The sequence below is a fragment of the Tamandua tetradactyla genome, chromosome 4 (assembly GCF_023851605.1).
Source record: "Tamandua tetradactyla isolate mTamTet1 chromosome 4, mTamTet1.pri, whole genome shotgun sequence".
Classification (NCBI taxonomy): domain Eukaryota; kingdom Metazoa; phylum Chordata; class Mammalia; order Pilosa; family Myrmecophagidae; genus Tamandua; species Tamandua tetradactyla.
The window spans coordinates 92868257-92878050 of record NC_135330.1 but is presented as its reverse complement, the minus strand read 5'-3'; the positions used below and the strand labels follow the sequence as shown (position 1 = coordinate 92878050).

At 37.9% G+C, this 9794-nt stretch overlaps 1 pseudogene; it reads left to right on the top strand.

Annotated features, from left to right (window-relative positions):
- The first annotated feature begins 1961 nt into the window (after positions 1–1961).
- LOC143679179 (PEST proteolytic signal-containing nuclear protein-like) lies at positions 1962–2494 on the top strand (annotated as a pseudogene).
- Positions 2495–9794: the final 7300 nt, after the last annotated feature.

Here is a 9794-nt window from a genome sequence, read left to right as displayed (position 1 = left end):
CCTGTCTTCTAAGAAATATGCTCAATCCCCTCTGATATCACATTCTCCTTTTCTCTGGCTTCTCCTTTAGACAAAAGGGGAGACATGCTATCCCCTCTCTTTAAGTTTTATTCAACACTAAGAAAATAGCTTCCTAGATGGTTCACACTGCCCTCTCCCTCTTTATTCAGAGCTAGGCTTCTTAGAATAATTATGTACATTAACTGTCCATACTCCCTGATCTTTAATTCAACCCACAGTGATCTTGTCACATACTAGCCAGCCACGCCACTAAAACTGCTCTCCTAAGATTACCAATTATGCCAAAATTCTTGCATGCAACAGCCACTTTCCTTTATCATTATTCATCTTTTTTCTTGACTTAGCAGGAAATTTGGCTTCCCTAGTGTCTTCCTTTTGGTTTTCTTACCTCTGTGCTTCTTCCTTCTTTATGTCCTCTTTTTATTTAGCCCTTATATGTTGATGTTACCCATGGTTCAATCTCCTTCCCACTTCACTCTCACTCTGCATACTCTTTCTTAAGGACACAACAAAACCTATGACTTTACTTCAATCAATATGCCAGTGACACTCATCTCTGCACATCACTCCCAGACCACTCTCCTGAGATGCACAGCTGTATTTCCAATTGGGTTCTCATGGGGTCTTTAAATTAAAGAACTTCCCTAATGGTTTGGTCCCCTTAACTTGTTAAGTTGACTGTAACCACCACCTGTCCAATTCTCAGTCAAAATCTGGAAAGTATCTTCTATACGTCCATGACACTTGAATGCAATTAGTCAGTAAGAAAAACTCAATTGTACTTACTAAATAAGTTTTCTTAATTTCAACCGTCTTCCCCATTTTTCCTTTCATACAGTTACTCCATGTCTTCATCACTTATAACATGGAACATTGCCACAAACTTCCCCCTAGTTCCTCCACCTCTATCTGACTCCTCCAATACATCTTCTACACTACTGCTGCAATATTTATAATGCAACTCCTTTATCTAAAGTCTTTCAATGGTTAAAATATTCTGCACAATAAAGTTCAAATTCCTCAACATTTTATACCATTATTAATCTTGTGCACAGGCCACAAGCCACCTCTCCAAACTCATCCCCCACCAAACCATCAGAACTACCCTAGCATTAGAGGTCAGTGCATCACAAACAAGATACTGCTATATTATTATGCTATTCCTCAAGACATTAATAAAATTATTGGCAAAAATGTTTATAAAAGGGGAAATAGATTTAAACACTGTAAAAGTCATTGAGAATGTCCAACAAAGAAACAGAGAGGGTAAGTTTCAGTACCAAGCCCTCTTTTTCACTCAATAACATGGCTAAGAACTCAATTTGGAGAACTATACTGAAGGGATTTGGCACAGCTTTTAATACTACTAAAATATATGATGCTCTCTTACTTTTCCATTTCTGAGTGGCATGTCATTTATTAATTCATGTCTTCATTCAAAAATACTCATTAGTCATCAACTAGAAACTAGAAACATATATGTTTGGTGTATATAAGTTGGTGTATATAAGGCTGTAAAATCAGAAAGATAACATATTGTGGGTGAATCAAAAATATGATTAAAACTGTCCTGATTAAAGCTGTCACTTCAGCTGCATAAAATAGGAGGAACTGAGTTGGAGGAGATCAGGAGAGAGTAGCATTGCACTCTCCTTGTTTACCTGGTTATCTCAGAGATAGGTGTCAATTTTTCTTCATGCATTTGGAGAATTAATTGTGAAGTCTGCCCATATTTACAATGGTCACATTTACCTGATGTATTGAATCTTTTATTATTATGAAATGCCTCTCTTTGCCATAGTAATATTTTGTCAAAAATTCTCATGTGGAACAGACTGAGAATAGGGAAAGTGTAAAGAGGAGAACTTCTTCATATTTTGGTTGCATAATTACAAACTGATGTTAAAAATTATGTAAAATTGTGCCCAAGTGGCAGGGAAATGGTGAACTGGATGTCAGGATGGGAGAAGCCAAAGAAGCTGCAGTGAGCTCACACCACTGGAGGATGTGAAGAGAAAGCAGGAAAAAACTGTGAAAACTAAGATGGTTTCTTCTAGTAATGGAGGGGAAAGTTCCAGTTGCAGGACTGAGAATCAATCAGCTCATGCAGAAGCTGAGAGACTCCCAACAAAGCCTACAAAAATCCCCAAGTTTGGATTTTCCATAAGTAGGCAAATGACAAAGAAAGCATCAACTATGTCAGTTCATCTTGGATGAGGTCATAAAGAAACTGTTCCAGTACTTGCCCCAAAAACCTCCTTTAAATAATAGCAGCTTTTAATGAATATAAAGTTAACCAGTGGAAATGCCTCCAAAAACAGAGATGAGGATGAAGAAGGTTGGAAGGAATACACCAGCCTCAGCAGGACCAAACTCCTTCAACAAATGAAAGCATGGGTTTTCTGATAACTAGAAGCTATGCGAGTGGAATATAAAATCTCACCTTGGAAAACTGTGTGGCCAAGACAATTAAATGCTGTGATTTGAGACTGGGTAGGTGGGTGGATGTTGGTGTAAAGTCAAAAGGAACAGTTTCCTTTTTCAAGAATGGTATAAAGCAGTCTTTGGTGCTGTCCTTTTTAAAGATTGATTTGTATATTAATAAATTAGAGGTAATTTTTGTTTTATGTACAGATTTAAAGACATTTGCTAATATTGTATTTTCATGTGATTAGTTTCCAAAGGTTACTAATAAAAAGAAAAATAAAAAATGGTATCATTTTTAAGAATTGAATTTTTGACACATTTATTAGCATGTTATGGGAGAAGCAAAAATTATTGTCTATTTAATTTGGTTCAAAATAGAAGCAATTGTTCTCGTATCTCCCTCATAACTAAACTGCCTGGCTCCCAGGAACAACCTCATAGAAATGGGGCACTGTATTGGAAGGAGAATATTACTAGACTATTGACTGAAAAAAATTTAGAACCATTTAAGATGCATCTTTTTCGTATCTGTATTTGTCTTCTTTCAAGTGATCATGAACCAGATATTGCATCACCTTCAGTGGATACAAACATTGAGTTCTTTTAAAAATAACATTTTTCTGAAATGTTACATAAAATTGAGTTTTTGAGATTGCTCACTTGGTTCAATTTTTTTCTACCTTTATTAGTCTTCAAAGAATTACCATTTGCTACCAATGTAAAAGAGCATTTTGAATGTGCTTCCATTCATTTTTGTTATTAACTAGAACCTGTAAACATCTCCACTGGAAGTTGAAGTAAGTCATAAGGAATGGTTTCTTTTAAATATTAACCACCACCAAAAATATAAATGTACATATTGCTTAAATATTTGACTATTTTTTATTTTTAAAAGGTATGAAATCCAAAAGTTAACACTGTATGAAGATAGAAAATAATAGGATGCACTTTTCATACTTTGTCAAAGCATTTAGTTTACTTTGCCAGCTTGAATCTATTTGTACCCCAGACAAGCCTTTAATCCTCATTCAGTAATGCTGGGTGTAATCCAGGCCTAGGCGAGCAGTTGGAAGTGCCCTCAAGGCCTGGAAACCTCCACTCTCTGGACTTCAAACACTCCCTTCCACATTGATACACAGAGGCTGCAGACACTAATTCCCCTCCCCAGTGCCACCTCACATTGCCACCAGACCCCTCTGGAACTCCCTGGCTGGCACTGACCCCTATGTCCCTTTAGCATCTAGCCCTGATTTGACCTTTGGAGTCTCACACTGACCTCCCCACCTCACACCTGGACACCTCCTCAGGGAGGCCTGTAAAGGACTGACATTGACATGAGGCAAGTCCCATGGGTACCTTGAGGAGGCTCATACCCCTGTGCCCAAGTGTGCATATGGGTCCTGCTCCAACCTCCTCAAATGCAAAGATGTCACCAGGAGCCTCCTAGAGGACCCAGTGTGGATCCCACAGGCCCTGGAGCACAGGGTAAGTTTGTGGATGGGTGGGAAGATGATGGAAAGACAAGACACAGAAGGCCTGAGGGTAAGCAGACTGGTAGCCAAAATGGCACTGAGCACATGCATAAAAGGGAGGGTCCAGGAGTGTGTTACCCAATACTCATGCCATTTTGGATATTCAAAAGTTCAGTGAGGCAGGCCAATCTCAAGCCATGGAGAGATAATGAATTGTTCATGAGGAAAAGGCTTGTTCTACCCAGACAGAACTCATTGCTAATTCCTGAGCCAGAGGGGTGAGTTTGAGTTTAAAAGGTGGTGGAGATCTCCTTGCGGGTGTGTCTAATAGCTGAGATGGGTCCCCCACAGAAAGAGGGAACATTGCGGTTGTTAGGTATGTAGTCTTTTTTTTAATTATTTTTATTGTGTAATATAACATATGTACAAAGCAAAGAAAGAAAAAAGCAATAGTTTCCAAAGCACTCTTCAAAAAGTAGTTACAAGACAGATCTCAGAGTGTGTCATGTTCTACCATACCATCCTCTCAGATTTCACCTAGCTGCATGCACACTGGAGGCTAGAAGGAATATATATTTTTATCATCATTTTTTTTGTGAAAAATAACATATATACAAAAAAGGAATAAATTTCAAAGCACAGCACAACAGTTAGTTGTAGAACAGATTTCAGAGGTTAGTATGGATTACAATTCCACAATTTTAGCATTTTACTTCTAGCTACTCTAAGATACTGGAGACTAAAAGAAATATCAATATAATGATTCAGTAATCATATTCATTTGTTAGAACCTATCTTCTCTGTATAACTGCACCATCACCTTTGATCTTTCTGACACTCTTTAAGAGTATTGGGCTATGTCTTTACTAAATTTTTTCATATTGATAAGGCTGTCAATATTATGGGGTAGGAAGATGGAACCAGCTAATGTTCTAGGTTTCAGGGCTTATGTAGTCCAGAGACCCATCTGGAGGTTGTTGGTTCTTGGAAAGTTGCCCTAGTATATGGAAATTTTTTAGACTCTTAAACATTGCTGTAGGTTTTCCTTAGAATTGGCTGGAATGGTTTTGGTTGGTGTTTGGCAAGTTATGATAGATAGCAGTGTCTAACTGAAGCTTACATAAGAGTGGCTTCCAGATTAGCATCTTGACTCTATTTGAACACTCTCAGCTACCAATACCTTATTTATGACATTTCTTTCTCTGCTTTTGATCAGGATGGTATGATTGATCCCATGGTGCCAGGGCTAGACTCATCACTAGGAGTCATCTTCCATGTCACCTCTGGAAGTTTTCACCCCTGGGTGTCATGTCCCACATAGTGGGGAAGGCAATGATTTAACTTGCAGAGTTGGGTTTAGAGAGAGTGAGACCACATCTGAGCAACAAAAGAGGTCCTCTGCAGGTAACTTGTAGTCATACCTCGATGTAGACTAAACTTGGTTGTGTAGTCTTAATGCTATATTTTTATTCTTTTTTTAGAATAATATTGAACTTGAAATGTTTACTAGAGGGAGTTTGAATGGAGGAGACATTTTCCTTACTTCTCTTTATTTTGACTATAAAAGCCAATAAAGAACTGCCCATACTGGAAAACAGAAAAGTATGAATGCATGTTACTTGGATCTTGTGTAAGGCAGTTTAGTTTGAAATTTAGAAGGATAAGTTTTTGCCATGGACCTATCTGAATGCAAAAGAATGTGCACTTTCTTTCCTCTGTACATATTTTTGAGAAATTGGGTCACAAACCCAGAAAAAATAATTTTTCAAAGTGTACACATATCAAGAGTTAGGTGTTGAATTTTTACTGCAAGGCAATGCTAATAATACTTGCAGTTAGTTTCATTGGGACATTATCCTATGAATTTAGTATAACTCAAAGACATGTGGCCATACACCCACTAAGGGCAGAAAAATATCTGAAGGACTTAGCTGAGGTAAATAACTGTCACTGTCCAGGGCCTGGGCACCCTACTGAAAGTCCTGTAACAAACCCACTTTAGCCAAGGACAAAGGTCTAAAAAGTAAACAATATTCCCAAAGAAGAACAATGCAACTACAGATTTAAAAATGACAGTTTAACTTCGTCTTAAACACTAATCTTTCTGAAACATCAGGTTTTAAGCCCCTTCAATGATAATACTAGAGACCCAATGTCCTCATAGTATATGAAATGTCTTTGTTCTAAAATCATATATTATTCCTTGTACTCCACCGAACTCTTGCAGCTACTAAACTTCCACATGTCCATGACCAGAGAAATACTCCTGCTTATTAAGTCCCAATAAACCTCTGTCTGCCTCCATGCCTGGTGCGCTTTTTGGTCTCACAGCAGCCACAAACACATGCTTTATATGGACTTGGCCTTGTCTAGAACACTAACCAAGGGGAAAGCAGGAGATGACCAACCAGTTTGGACAAATTGTCTATGACTCATTTGTCCAAATCACATACTGTAAACCCCTGTTTGAAAAAAAGTGAAAATGTGAAGTGACTTTATAATGATTATGGTTTTCCTTTGAGGCAGTTAAAATGTTCTGGAGCTAGGTGTTGGTGATGGTACAATAATCATGTGAATGAAAGAAATGTAATCAATAGTAAATTTTGCATGTATATTTTACCACAATTTCTTTAAAATTAAAAAATCAAGCAAGACTGGAAGAAACGTAAAGTCTAATAGCATTTGTTTCTCAGTTGGGCTGAAGTCTCACAAGAATATTAAGTATGTGAAGGCTCCTGGCACTGGCATCCATCAGTGATTGGTAGCATTTCTGTGCAGGGAGATCACATACACTATGGCTTCCTCAGTAAAATCCCCTAAAATCTACTTCCTTTTTCACAGTTTCTGATGGAATTGGCACCTGGGAAACAATCTACATTAACTCTACTCACAGGAAAGAGATGAGACCTTTGGGGCAGAGCCAGAGTTGATCAAGTTCTTGGCAGGGCTTAATGTACATGCTCCATTACATTTCCCAACTTCTCAGTACTTCATTTTCAATAAAGTGTTAGAGGAAGAAACCAAATTGGCACCCTACACTCTGACTCCATTCCAACGTTCTGTAAGTCAAATCACTCTGTGCCAGTTTGAAACTGTTGTGTACCCCTAGAAAAGTCATTTTCTTAATCCTTATTCAATATTACTGGGTCAAATTATTTTGATTAAATTGTTTCCATGAAGAAATGATCCAACCAGTTGTGTATTGGCTCTTTTGATTACATGATTTCCATGAAGATATCTCTCCACCCATTCAAAGTAGGGTCACTAGCTGGAGCCCTGTGAGAGGGAATAATTTTGGAAAAAGCTTTAGAGCCCATAAAGAAAGACATTCAGAGAAGTAAGAAAATTCCTCCAGAGGAGAATTTTTAAATAAGAGGCCTGGAGAGAAAACTAGCAGACATTGCCACAATAATTTCCTCTCTGAGAGGTGTTCTAGACTCACTGGCCTTTCTTGAGCCAAAGTATTCCCTGGATGCTTTAGTTTGAACATTTTTATAGCCTTAGAGCTATAAACTTGCACTTTAATGAATTCCCTTTTTAATAAAGCTGTTCTATCTCTGGTATATTGCATTCTGGCAGCTTTAGTAAACCAGTACACACAACAATCCTGTATCCTTGACCTTGGTCCTTCCTTGCTTTGATCAAATATTTTTGTGATGGAAATTCTAATCTTTGCCTTCATTTTAGAACTATCTTGGGAGATCCTTGGTGTTTCTAAGTATGTACCTTGGCTCAAGGATTTTCAAACAGTAAATTCTCTTCTGATGCAGACATGTGTGAAGGACTGTAGGCATTCAAAGGTCTGATGGAGGTAAGACTTCATTTGAATCTAGAAATTAGAATAAAAGTGGTTTTTGTGGAGCTAATTTGAAACCAGCATGACAGGTTTCAGTGAAAATATTGTAGGCAACTGGAGTAAAAACTGGAAAGGAAGGGAAGACTAAACTGTGACAATGAGCATCACACTGAGGAATCATGAGTTTCAATGCATTTTAGACATAGATTGGAATTGATGGAGAATTGGAAGATGCTTGAACATAGAAGGGGCACAAGCAGAGATATGTAATAAAACTGATATTTGGGGACAAGTTTGTTAATCAGGGTGGAATGAAGCTGATATTTGGAATAAGGAAAAGCCTAGAGTTACCTTAGTGTTTTGTGATGTCATGGCTCAGGAGTCACCCATCACAAAGATCCCAGCATTTGTCAAAGCTGAAGCAAATATTTGACAGATTTAAATGTGACAAAAACACCATAAAAAGGCCCACTTCCTACAACAATGCTTAATTAATCATGATTGCTGTTGCATAAAACATCTCCCTGAAAAAAATGTAGAAAGAAACATGATATCCAGAAATCTTCAGATCCTCAATAATGAAAAGCTTCTGGGAGGAAGATATACTGAAGCTGGCCCGGGAATGTACAGAGAGGTGTGTATGAATATATGAGTGTGTATATCCTCATGCTTGTGTTTGAAAGTGTGCATTGACATATTTGGGGAGGTGCATGAATGTGTGCATTTGTGAGTAGTGAGATGGTGGCATTCCTGAGGCCATGAGAAGAGAGGCTACAGAAACTGAAATGTGTTTTCAGTTCTGTGTTGGACTCTCCTTAGCCACTGCCTTTTAAATATCATTGGTCTGCCCTTACCTTAACATCAGCAATCAGTGACAAAGGCCCAGGCCTCTGATGAGGGTGTCAAAATAACTAAGTCAGAGAAACACTAAAGACCTTCCATTTAAGGAAGCAGGGACAGGAAACTGGAACTGATGTTCCCAGGACTTGATGCACCCTCCCTTCACCAAACTCACAAAACCAGTGGATTTCAACGTAGTCACGATGCCACTGACTCTGGGGTCTGAAAATTGAAGCCCAGGCTTGGTTACCTGTTTGGCATGCTACATTCTCAAGCAGACTTGTCATGCTGCTGAACACAAACACTACTCCTTTCTGCTGTCAAGAGCTCACCATTCCCTGACCCAGGTCAGGGTCTGAATGCTATCATATCCCAGTATATTTACCGAGTAAGTGATACCACAGGGGAATATGGAAAGAGCTCAGGGGCCAAGATATGACAGAACTGAACATGACTACCTCAAGTAAAAACAGTGATGGAAGAGCATTTAACATAGAAAGCAGGAATCTGGATCAAAATTATGAAATAACAATAATAATGTATTGACAAACATAAAAGAACAACAAAGAGGAAATATCATCCAGGTGAAACAAAAAAATAACTTAAAAACATCAAAGGGCAATAGTTGTGGATGTTTATATCTTATAGAGTTTTGAAGGCAAGGAAAGAGTTTTAAAAATAGGGGATCTTTTTACTTTTATATAAGCATTTTTTGGGAAGAGATGAGGGTAAGTGTCCCACATTATTATTACAGATATAAGGCAATATCATTAATCAAGTAGCCTACTGTTTATGACATAATTTTCTATGATTTTCATTCTTCATTTTAAATTTTTACCAACTTATCTATGCTAGAGTATAAAGCAAATTATAATAATTGTTGTGACAGGAAACAACATTCTGTCTCTATCATCCCACCCACCTCCACTACTCCTTCCACAGAATTATCTAGCTCCAATAGTTTCTTCTTTGGGGTCCATATCTCTTAATATCATGCATGTTACTATTTCCTCTACCCACACTCCACCAAACATCTGCAAATTTTGCACCTGCCCTCATCTCCCAAATATGGTTGTTTTATGTTATATTTCTAAGAACAAGCAGCTATTGCAATATTGTGTTATTAACCTGTTTTCTACCTTCCATAGGGTCTCTAAACTGGTAGGTTGTGATCTTCAGTTTTTTTAGAAGTTGATAAGTGGAATATAGAGTTTACTATAAGCTTTGAGGGTGAAAAG